Source organism: Oryctolagus cuniculus, chromosome 5 (genome assembly GCF_051225735.1).
Source record: "Oryctolagus cuniculus isolate XC-2025 breed Fujian yellow rabbit chromosome 5, ASM5122573v1, whole genome shotgun sequence".
In the NCBI taxonomy this organism is placed as follows: domain Eukaryota; kingdom Metazoa; phylum Chordata; class Mammalia; order Lagomorpha; family Leporidae; genus Oryctolagus; species Oryctolagus cuniculus.
In genome coordinates this window covers 46,258,432-46,271,025 of record NC_142871.1, presented here as the reverse complement: position 1 = coordinate 46,271,025, position 12,594 = coordinate 46,258,432, and the positions used below count along the sequence as shown (strand labels likewise).

Here is a 12,594-nt window from a genome sequence, read left to right as displayed (position 1 = left end):
ATGATGTCCACCAACTGATATAAAGAAAAACTAGTTACAAAAGTCTTATGTGATGGCATAGAATTCAGCAATACAAAAGAAGTAACTTCTAATGTTTGTTACCATATAAATGGATAGCAAAGGCATTATCAATGATAAGTGAAAAAAACTTGATTCAAAAGGCTCCCTACTATATGATTCTAGTTATATGAAATTCTAAAAATGAAAAGCTTAAGTTTCAAAAAAGTAAAAAATAAATAAAAAGCACACAAAAATCAGCAACTTGAGGGATTTTGGAGGTGATGGAAATACTTATCTTGATTGTGGTGATAGTTACACGTTTGTATGCATTTTCAAAATCCTTAGACTCACAGCTAAAATAAAACTGAGTTATAAAATAAAATCAGAAGGAAAATTTATTTTTCTAGATTTACTAGCTGTGCAAAGTTAGGCAATTTACAAAACCTTTCTCTACTTCACTTTTACATTTATAAAATGGGAGCAACAATAAGAATGATAAACCTACACAACAGATTTGCTATAAAGAATCTGAACATGTCGTGTGCATAGTCCAAATCTCCACATAGATGTATGATGTTATTATTAATTTCCAAACCTCATTTCTAGACAGTGCCACACTAGCATTGAAATGGTCTGAACTATTCAAGATTCTTCTAATCAATCATATTATTTCATCTTAAATGCCTTTGGATGTGACACTTTACAAAAGGAACATATTATTGCACCTTACCCAAAACTCCCAGCAGTCAAAAACTTCTCCTACTTATAGACACAGTTTACCTGTTTCCCCTATGAAGGTTTGCCATTTTCCACTGTATCCAAGTGAAGGCAATTGATTTCTCCCTTCTCTGTATCCATGCACCTACTATATATTTACATTTTCACATGATTAACAATTTCTGTAGCTACATTTACTTTCTCATATTATGATTTTGAATAAAAGCCAGGTCATATGTAATGTTTTGTCCCAGAGTTTAGATCAGGGCATATATGCTCAATTAATATTGAATGAATGAATGAATAGTGGGATTTGCTATTATTAGCCTCAACCCTGGTTATCTGATGATGCTAAAAAAGTTTTTTGGCTAGATGAATGTGAGTTTCAAGCATAACACTTCAGCATGCATGAACTAGAATTCAACATATATTTCTTTTTCTAATTTCCTCTTTCTAAAAATAAGTTTATTTCATTTTTTATTAGCAGGTAATATTTGTACATTTTAATGGTGTTCATACAACATTTTAACATACATAAAACATAACAGGAGATAGACCAAATTGGTAAAGAGTCTCATAACTAGAAGATGAATATGAAAAACAGATTCCAACATAAAACCTTAGCTGGAAGCCAATGATGTGCAGAAGACAAAGACAGGAGTTACCCACAGGAGCAATCATGGACACAGCTCACTGCTATTCTGTTTCATTTCTTGGTTTTTAATTTAAAAAAATCAGCCTTAGAGCTAGCTTACTCTTGTGATCATGCCTTTGCCAATTTTGAGTGCAAAGTCTTCTAAACCCAGCATTTCACAAACATACTTGCACAGAATTTGCCTAATGAACATATATTTTCTGATTGTATATAATTCATTAAGACAGGCAATCATGCTGCATGATAAGCTTCCAATTGGGTAAAATTCAATCACACTCTATCCTTAGAAGAGATCATTTCAATTGGGTAATAAGTGCTCACAATAAGCAGTTTTCCATGATTACAAAAAAAATGACTGGGGAAATATGCTTACTCCAGCAACCTCTGTGAAGCAGTTGCATAAATTGTCCTTCACTTTTCATCAATAACAAAGTGTTCCACACTTTTAAGCTGGTTGTAGACACTCCAGTTGATCACATGAGCTGAGAAACTCACAAAATGGACCAAAGACAGAGGAATAAGAGCGTTGCCGAAAAATGGACTGCTCTATTCTTAAGGGTCCTTTAACAATTAAAATGTTCTAAGATGTTTTGAATTTAACACAATGTTAATTTTCAGAGATTAAATCCTTGTTAATTGTTTATTCTTATTCCTTTCCAAGTATGAAGTTGAATTTTAGTAAATGAACAACTAATTGGCTTAGTATATTTGTGCTGCTGTAACAAAATCTCTGAGAGTGAGTAATTTATAAACAGTAATTACTTTTTGTTTTCAGAATTCAGGGAGTTGGGAAATCTAAAGTCAAAGTAATGACAAGCATGATGTCTGGTGAGGGGCCCGTCTGTCCGCTTCCCAGGTGATGCCTTGTTGCCAGGCACCCTGTAGGGATCACATGTTGTGTCCTGACATAGCACAAGGGCAGGAGAGCAAAAGGATCTTGCTGATTCCCTCCAGCCTCTTTAAAGTCACTAATCCCACATTCTAACAGCATTACTCCCTAATAGTATCACATTGAGTTTAAGTTCCAACATAGAATTTTAAGGGGACACATACATTCAAACCACAGCAAAGATACAAATCCTAAGTACAAAGTGGAAGCATGTGAAAAGGGGAGAAGAAACCAAACTGAGGGAGGGAGGTATAATTCTGAGATCACTAGACATGGTTAGGTTTCAGGAATAAAAGATAAAACAACAGAACTGTGTATGAAAATGACTATGGGAAGTCAGAAGGACAACTAAAAATGAGCAAACTGTAACTTATTACTGGAACTACTTTACTACTGGTAAATATTTTTAAACAGAGGTGCTCAGTTTCATTTGCTTGTACCGTTTTTCCTCCCAAATTCTGGCACTCATTTTTTTTTTTTGACAGGCAGAGTGGACAGTGAGAGAAAGAGACAGAGAGAAAGGTCTTCCTTTTTCCGTTGATTTACCCTGCAATGGCCGCTGTGGCCGGCACACTGCGGCCAGTGCACCACGCTGATCCGAAGCCAGGAACCAGGTGCTTCTCCTGGTCTCCCATGCAGGTGCAGAGCCCAAGCACTTGGGCCATCCTCCACTGCACTCCTGGGCCACAGCAGAGAGCTGGCCTGGAAGAGGAACAACAGGGACAGAATCCGACGCCCCAACTGGAACTAGAACCCGGGGTGCTGGTGCCGCAGGTGGAGGATTAGCCTAGTTAGACATGGCGCCAGCCCTCTGGCACTCGTTTCTTCAACTCAATATCATAGTGAACTGAACAAAGAAATGAAAAAAAAAAAAAACCTTACAGTTACCTGCAGGAGCAGCAAGAACTGAAAGGTCTCTTTACAGGCTTCAAAATGTGATTAATTCCTGGGAATTTGAGGCTGGCCAGTCTCATGTTTGCTTTGCTGTCAGCTCATTCTGCATCATGAACAAAAATGTGCCCAGCAAAAACAAAAATAAAAATAAAAATCCCCCAGTAAGTATCTGCATTAGTCCAAGCTGTGAGAAAAGCAAGCTATGAAAAAAACGGAGAGAGCCAGAGGAAGCTGGGAGAGCTGTTATATCAAGATTTGGTTTCAGCACTGACTGATCAAAAGGGAAAAGAAAGGAAGCACAGTTGGGTGGAAATGTCTTAGGCTGAAGTTCAAAAGGATAATTCGGTAAGATCATTGGGGAGCCAAAGTTCCTGATTCTCCTAGAAACATGTCTGCCTTTGAATTCCTTCCATACTCACTCATTGGTGTAACAGTTGTATAGAAGGGCTTCCTTTTACATTCTGCAATTATTCAGATCACACCAGCTGGGGCTCTCCATCAATTTTTCTTCCTGTAGTAAGGACTTAAGGGGCACATTCCCATGGCCATAATCTCCATCCTTTGTACCACTCCACACAGCTTTGTACTGCTCTTCTATGGTTCTCCTGGGCCTCTTTTTATGAGGGAAACTTTAAACTTCCAAGGGGGTATGTGGAGGATAAGATGCCCTCAGTTGCTGTAGCTGTTTTTGGGGCTGTCATTGCTTCTTGTCATTTCATCTGCTGTTTGTTTCGAACCCCCTTGTCCTTGGCTATGACCTTGGCAGATCACATTGCTTATGTTGCAGTATGACTCTAAACGTAATTTCTGAGGGCAGTGAACTTATGACCATCATACCCTTCAGTCTGGGGTTATTGCACTTGGTTATTTACAGTTAGAATGGGCCAGGGAACAGAAGGAGGTGGTGAATGGATCACCTGGGTTCTATACATCCTCTTCCTTAATTCCCTTGTGTAAGAGCAGCCCTACCAATTCCTAAGGATCAGCAAGAATCTCTCTGATGCTATGGCAGTGAATCTTCTTACCTACTAGTTGATAGAAACAAGAAGTCCAAAGTATGTTGTCAATAGCCACAATTTATACCTCTAAAGTACCCATAGGATCTCCTGCCATGCTGATGCCTCTTAAAGGCACAATACCTCTTTTGTCCAAATCTATTGCTTCTTCCTATATTAGTCAACTATTCCTTCTATGATAATGGGTATTTTTATATGTTTCTGAATACTTCCTTTTATTTATTTTAACGCCATAAAACATGTTGGAATGAGTTGTCCCTTATTCCCATGAACAAACGTAAAAGAGATGACACCAGTCAAAGAGATTAATGCAGAGCTCAACACAAGTAGGACTGATTGGCTATTGAATCTTTATATAGTCCTTACTCAATGATATACAATAACATGCTATATAATCAACATTTTACCTAATACTGCTGTAGAAACATTAGTTATTAATTTAATATAAAGTGAAAACAAATTTTGTCATGCACAGCACTAGGTTTAGGCATGAATAAGACAAGAATTTTTAAAAATCATTGGGAGTTGAACCTTATCTTCTGATGGCCCACAGTTATACTCAGCCAATAAAAGCTACAGCTCATTCTTTACGAAAGTATATAAGACCACCTTACCACTTAACAAAATATTAAACTTTCCTTTAACATCAAGTAGTGTTTACCTTGGTCTCCCACATGGACAGCAAGAGCCCAAGTACCTAAGCCATTTTCTACTGGTTTCCTTGGTTCCAACAGTATATTTTAGCTTCAGAGGTCACTGTGAGGTAAACCAAGGCTTTTATTGACTTGTACCACACCTAGGCTTCTCTCTCTGACAAATCCAGATTTCTTCCCTTCCTTTCAGAAAGTATTTTTTTTTTCCTGCCTTTTCTCAGGTGTACACTCGAATATTTTATTGAAAGCATTTCTCTCCCTAAACAGGATTTTAAAAGCCTCTTCCAGCTGGTCTGCACGGTTCATTGCTAGAGAGCATGCAGTTATCTATTTTTTTTAACTTTTATTTAATAAATATAAATTTCCAAAGTACAACTTTTGGAATATTGTGGCTTTTCCCCCCTAGCCTCCCTCCCACCCGCAACCATCCCATCTCCTGCTCCCTCTCCCATCCCATTCTACATCAAGATTCATTTCCAATTATCTTTATATACAGAAGATCAATTTAGTATATACTAAGTAAAGATTTCAACAGACTGCACCCACACAGAAACACAAAGTATAAAATACTGTTTGAGTACTAGTTATAGCATTAATTCACATAGTACAATACATTAAGGACAGAGGCCCTACATGGGGAGTGAGTGCACAGTGACCCCTGTTGTTGATTTAACAATTGACACTCTTATTTATAGCATCAGAAATCACCCGAGGTTCTTGTTATGAGTTGCAAAGGCTATGGAAGCCTCTTGAATTTGCTAACTTTGATCTTATTTAGACAAGGTCATAATCAAAATGGAAGTTCTCTCCTCCCTTCAGAGAAAGGTGCCTCCTTCTTTGATGGCCTGTTCTTTCCACTGGGATCTCACTCACAGAGATCTTTCATTTAGGTCATTTTTTTTTTTTTTTTTTTTTTTTTTTTTTTGCCAGAGTGTCTTGGCTTTCCATGCCTGAAATACTCTCATGGGCATTTTAGCCAGATCCAAATGCCTTAAGGGCTGATTCTAAGGACAGAGTTCAGCAAGTACTGATCCCAAGGACACTCCCTAATAAAAAATATCAGTGGTAAAGTCCTTCTAGAATCTGCTTCTCAGTGAATGCTACCTATGATGGAAATATCTCAGTAGTCTCTTATTATTACATTTTTTTCACCAGGTTCGTGTCTCAAATCCACGAAGTACGAGGAGCATGGACAAGGAAGAGTGTGTAAAGCAGGAGTGGTTTATTGAAAGAAAGCAGAGAATGCAAAAGTGAAAGAGAAGCTCCCAGTGGCACCAAGAGGGGTCCTAGAAGGTGGGATCCTTTGAGGACTTATTGTCTAAGCATTTTTAATAGGCTGTAAAAGGGGACATTCTCATGATTAGTCCTAAAGAGGGATAGCATTGATTGGTTAATTGAGTGAAAGTTCCAACTAAAACTCATAGAAAACACATAAAGTTTTCCCTTTAAATGCATAGAATTCTCATTACCTAGATCAGATACAACATCACAGAAAAACCTTGATTACAAGCATTAGCACATGCCAAACACCATCCTTCACAAAAAGCAGTTGCTTGACTTTGTTCAGGTCCTCTGAGATGCATCTGTAAATGATGGGGAATCTCTCTCTATCAGTTCCCCACTCTGAAGAGGTAACCTTAACTATCACTGTGAAGAAGGGGTGATTACCATTTTAGTGCTTTATGCTAGAGAGGATTGGCTTTGGAGACAGCAATCAGAGTTCCTCCACCAAAGGTCTATGTAAGGGTCCATGGTAGAAGGTCTGCACCTCTACTTGCATATGCTGGACTATCTGAAGGTTAATAGACTCTAGATGAGAAAAGACAAGCTGTAAAAGAAGGTTAGAGAAGATTACAATGGGCATGTCCCCCAATATAAAGAGGATGTTTGTAAGCCATCACTATATTGCATATAGTCAACAAGGTTAAAGCCATTACACTGTCCTAGTGGAGCTAAGCAGGTGAACAATAAGATGATAAGAAATAACACCCCAAAGAGCAAGACTATTCCCAATATAACTGCAGCTTGATGATGGTATTGAGAAGGATGAAGACATTGAAGGATAAGACTGGGGAGGAGTGTACATAGCAATTTACTTATTCAAGAGGAATTTGAGTACTTGGGCAGCTTGGCAGGAGTATTCATCATGTTCCTTAAAATTGTTGAAATTATCCTCTGGTACTGAATCTGAAGGCCTTCACTTGGGAATTGTGCATTGAGGAATCCAATCCAGACACTTTTACTGCAGTGGAAGTAGATAGAATCACAATATAGAGTACCCCCCCAATATACCTCTAAAAAGAAAGAGTTGAAATGGCCTTGCCTAACACTGAGTCTCCCAAGATACACAGAAAGCTTCCTAATCCCTTGGGTTTTGTCTCTGGGAGATATTGAATACCTTGTTAGAATTTTACAAGTGCTTTGATGGATCTGATCACATATGAGGTCTCATTGCCCATTAGGAAATCATTAGTAAGGAAAAAGGGGCTCAAACCTAAATATTTATGTTTTTATCTTTTCTCAGCTCAAGGTCTCTTGGAGCTACCAGCTCTGCCAATTGAGCACTCAGGCTATGAGAGGAATGAAAGCTCTTGATAGTGTTATCTAAGGCAACTATGGCACATCCAGTGTGGCAGGTTCTTTGTTCATCAAGGTACTCCTATCTATAAAATGAATGTAGTCTGTGGCCTCTAAAGTGGTCTCTTTCAGGTGCACTCTGGTTACACATTCCTGTACAATTACCTGTTCATAGTCATTTTTGGGGCTATCTATATCCTCTGGGATAAAAGTGGTAGAATTAAGAGAAGAGTAAGACATAAGCTGAATTGTAGGGTCCTCCATTAGTGTTGCCATATATTTTAAAAAGTGATTATCTTTTAACCAAAGGATTTTTTTTCAAGTTAGCAATCTTGTCACATTATGGGGCAGGGGGTGTGCACTGTTGGATTTTGTCCCATGAACAATTTGGTAGCTTCATAGATAAAGAAGGCAATTGTTTCAATTGCTCAGTGGCAGGCTGGCTACCATTTAGTCATCAGATTCAGTTCCTGCTAAGACAACTGCAAACTGCTCCCTTATGCTGATTCAAAACTTGCAAAGACATCACATTTTTCTCTGTTACACACAGATCAAAGACCTTGCTCAATGGGAGGTTTAAAGCCAAGGCCTTAAATAAGGCCTGTTTAAGCAGGATCAAGGCCCAATGTCACAATTGGGTCCCTGTCATCTGGGTATCTTTTATCAATTTATACAAAGGACAGGCTAGTTCCCCAGAATCCTGTGACTCCCAGGAAGACTCTAGCTGTTTTAGGGCTTTAGGAAGCAGAAAGGTGAGTATTGTCTCAATACTGTCTTCTCTCAGTGCCCAAATTCTTTCATACTGGAGTAACCCCAGAAACTTTACAAAAGCTGGCAGAGTTGGGCTTTATATTAGAACATTTTGTAGCCTTTAATGTCAAGAAGTTGAGAAAGGCCTTATTAGCATAATGTGAACCCTCTTCTGCCTGAACACAGAGGAAACTATCACCAAAATACTGTAGAACAGTGGCCTGTAGATGGAAAATTCTAACAGGTCTTTGGACAAGGCCTGTCCAAATGAGTGGGGACTGTCCAGAACCCTTGTGGCAACTTAGTCCAAGTTAACTGAGCGGATCAAGTTGAGTGGTCCTCAAAGGAAAGCAAATATTAGTAGTTGCAATGAAGTGGAATACTAAAAAGGAATCCTATAAATCTAAAACTGCAACCATTTGGTCCCTTCCAGAATTTGGGACAGTAAAATATAAGGGTTAGTGACCATGGAATTAATGGGCATTAAGACCTCATTAATGAGAAAGAGATCATGTACTAGACTCCATTCTTTGTTTGTCGGACTCTCAGAACTAGAGTGTTACAGGGACTAGTACGTGGTTTCAAAAGTACTTCTGACTTTATGATGTCTATTTTCACTTTTAATACTTGTTGGGTCTCTGAATTTAAAATATTGTTTTGATGGGAAAAGGGGAGTGATCCTTAAGATAATCCATCTTGATTGTTCCGGTATTGTTCAGCCTATGTCTCATTGGGTTACCCAAATATCTGGATTAATATCTATCTCAATTAGAGAAAGGCATAGGAATGCCTTGGAGCCATGAGGTTTCTTGTCAAGGCTAACAGATCTCTCCCTAGATGGGGTGTTCAACTCTCTGGTAAAATAAGAAAGACGTGTTATCACAATTACCACTTAGGTACTCTATGAAGTATCTAACCAAAGGCTTTCCAGACATTCCTCTCAAAGTTATACTAAGGAAAAAGGGGAGATCCAGATTTGAAAAAAAAAAAAAAAAAAAAAACAAACAAACAAACAAAAAAAAACAGAAAATAGAGCTCCAATGTCCAGGAGGAGAAAGTCTGCTCCCTTCCCCCTGATAGTTATGACCACCTGTGACTTCTGAGTACTGATGATCTGGGTGGTAGAGCCTGTAAGAGAATCCCCAGGCCCGTGCAGTCCCATTGGTTTATCCAAGGAATGGGATCTGACCTTAGTTTCCAGGAGCAAATCACCCTTCCAATTATCCCCATGGCAAATTGGACAGGGCTGTGGAAATTTTCTGTGGCAATGGGAATATGGGCAATTCTTTTTGAATTATCCAGGCTGACCACAGCCATAACACTTTGGAGACTCCTGTGAACTCTCATGTTGGTGTGACAGTAAGGCCACTACCAAAGCTGTACCATTTTCTTATCCATCCTCTCCAACTGTCTGTTCTTCTCCTGGTCTTAACTTTAGAATACCAAAATGATGACCTTCAGGAGGTTTTCGAAGATATTCTCAGATCCAATAGCCAGTTTTTGAAGCTTTCTTCTAATATCTGAAGCTGATTGAATAATGCATTTATCCTTCAAGATTAACTGTCCTTCTGTAAAATCAGGAGTTAGGGAAGTATGCTCAACAAATGCCTCTCTCAATCTTTCTAAGATGGTGGATGGGTTCTCTTCTGGATCTTGGTATATCAAGGGTATCTTATAGTGGTTTGGAACTTGGCGTTTATCTCATGCATACAAGTAGGCTGTCTTTGAGCTAGTTGTTTTTTAAACTGGCATTTTTAAGTGAGTAAATTTTTTCATAAGGTTTGAGGGTCAAAAGAACTCTGGTGCCCAATGATGCACTCCAGAGGAGTATATGTAGAAGATGGCTTTATCCATCTGAATTAAGAATACAAGAAACAAAGACACACCTAAGTTTCTGCCTTTACCCACTTGAGGCATCCCTCATGTTCCTGGGCTGTGGGAATATAGTGTCCAGAGGACCACAACAGAAAGAGGTCAGAGAACAGGAGTAGATACTCTTACATGTAGCACCACCTCTACCCTTGATTCCCTGGGACACTTGATCTTGTGGGTGCAGTTTTGATCTAGCACACAATCAAGGAGGGGTAAGCCAGCAGAAGTAGTTGCCTTTAGCTGTGCCTAATTTTGATCCTCCCTTCTTTTTCCTTATATTTTCTCTAATATATTGACATAATTAGTTGCTGAAGACATCCTGCCCACATCCAGCCAGCTAGTGCCTATATCTGAGATTAAGAAAATGCTCACAGTGATTAAAGCAGACTTGAAAGCCAAGTATGGAAGCCAGATAAACTTCCTGGTAGCATACAAACAAGCAGGAGAAATGGGAAACCTGGGTGCCATACCCACTGTTGACCAACTTCCCTTAGACTGCAGAAGTACTTCTCCATCCTCCCTATTCAAAGTTGGCCTTTCCATCCTTATAGTGCCCCCTCCTCATCTTAGTATTTATTGTATCTCCAATACAAAACCCTAGTCATATAACAAAAGGTTGATTCACAGCATCAGCCATTTGGAGATTTTACCAATTCTTTAATAATATTCTGATGCAATTAGCACTGGAATCATTAAAAAGTTCAGCATGAGCTCTCCTTTTTAATCTCCTTTCCAGATAAAAATTGGAGAAGATATCATACAACCAGGCCCTTGCTGTTGTTTGGATATAGCTTAATTGTTTTGCAATAAATTTTCATGTAATTGGAGGCTTGAACACCTGAATATTGCTTTTACATGATGGTGGAATATTTAGGAGGTGAGAAATACTGGGGCCCCTGTCATTAGGTCTCATGCCCATGGAGGGTAGTTGTTGGGCAATCATTTGATATCTAGTGAGAATGTCTTTATCAAAGAACAAAGCATGATCATGGAAGCCCTCTTACTCCTGGTTAAAAATGTAACCACTTATATGTTCTAGCATGTGCTTCTTCTATTGCTACCTATATCGTGAGGTGTTGCTACCAAGGTGTAGCTATTGCAGAGTCTCCATTCTACCACTTGGACTTTGAACCTCCAAAACAGTGATATAAATAAATCTTTTTTTTTTCTCATAAGGTGTGTGTGTGTGTGTGTGTGTGTATTTGTGTGTGTGTCTGATATTTCATTACAGTGATCCCAAACTGAATAACACAGCTCTCTAATAACCATAGCAATGGTAGAAATCCAAAACAATTGAGGCCAGATGGACCCAATTATCAAACAGAAATAATGTTGGAATAGAAGGCAAGGAGATCTGACATGCAGAGGACTGTGTAAGTAATTAATAAAACATTTTCTCAGGTACAAACTATAGAAGCAGACAAAAACTTCAATTTGTACCATCATAATAAACTAGGAATGAGTGATTAGAGGGTTAAAGGCACCCAAATAAATGTTATAATCCCTTGACATGAGCAAGTTTTCATATCTGGAAGACATTAATTAAAGGATAAATCAGGTCACAAATAGGTCCATTGTGTCTACATTTCCAATCACTAATCTTTTTCCAACTCACTGAATATACAATTGTCGCTCCCCGTCTTCGTGGAGGAACAACACAGGACCCTGCGTTGTTCTTTCGTCTGCTCGGCCCTCCCCGGGTTTGCTGCTGGTTCTTCCCGGGTTGGCTACCGTCCCTTCCACCTCCGTGGAAGGGCGGTTCCCCCTAGCCACTTTCCCCACTTCCGTGGGGGAGCGGCACACCGCCGGCCGGCTCTCTGGGGGACTGCACAGGTGTTCCTCTTAGATGTTCCTCGTGCATGTTGTCTCTCTCCTCCTTTATAGTCCTCTTCCGCCAATCCCAACTCTGCTACCCACACGCCAAGTATGCTGCTCTCCTCCAATCAGGAGCAGGTCCTACAGTTTATTGGTTGAACTGGAGGCAGCTGCGTAGAAGCTGTTACTCCCTTCTCAGCGCCATATTGTGGGAGAGCAGATGCATAGAATAAGTCTTAATTCCAGTAACTTAGTCTAGTCTGGGTTGCTCCCCACAACCATAACAGTAGATATACTTGGTTGTGAGCCCAATCTCCATATTAGATTCATGTCCTGAGGGGTTTGGGCTATCACTTGGTAAGACCAACCAGATGACGTTGAAACACCTTCATCTCATAAGACAAGAGAAAAATAATAACAATATTACATCCCAAGTGCAGAGTAGAATATGGTGCCACCTTTAAAGATCTAAAGCAGATGTTGGGAAACTGTGACCCATAGGGTAAATCTGTTTCACCATCTGTTTTTCTAAGTGAAATTCTGTTAGAATCCATCTTTTTAAGTGTTGTGGGTTATGGCTCCTTTCACATGACAGCAGAGTTGAGTGGTTGCATTAGAGATCACATAACATTGCACATCCTCCAAATACTTTATCTGTCATTCTTCAGAAAAATATTTACCAATCCCTGTTCCTGTTAAATCCCCATTTAATTCACCAGCTTGACTTCTATAGAAATCTATGGAAATTGTGTAGAG

The 12,594-nt window shown here is 39.2% G+C and overlaps 1 long non-coding RNA gene across 1 annotated transcript in view; it reads right to left on the bottom strand.

The window, feature by feature from the left end:
* The window catches only part of LOC149126487 (uncharacterized), a 68,492-nt gene extending 56,718 nt beyond the window's left edge, over nucleotides 1–11,774 (bottom strand). The window contains exon 1 of the long non-coding RNA XR_016234508.1: nucleotides 11,639–11,774. This is a non-coding gene — a long non-coding RNA (uncharacterized LOC149126487). The remainder of the gene's footprint in view (nucleotides 1–11,638) is intronic.
* Between the last annotated feature and the right edge of the window lie 820 nt (nucleotides 11,775–12,594).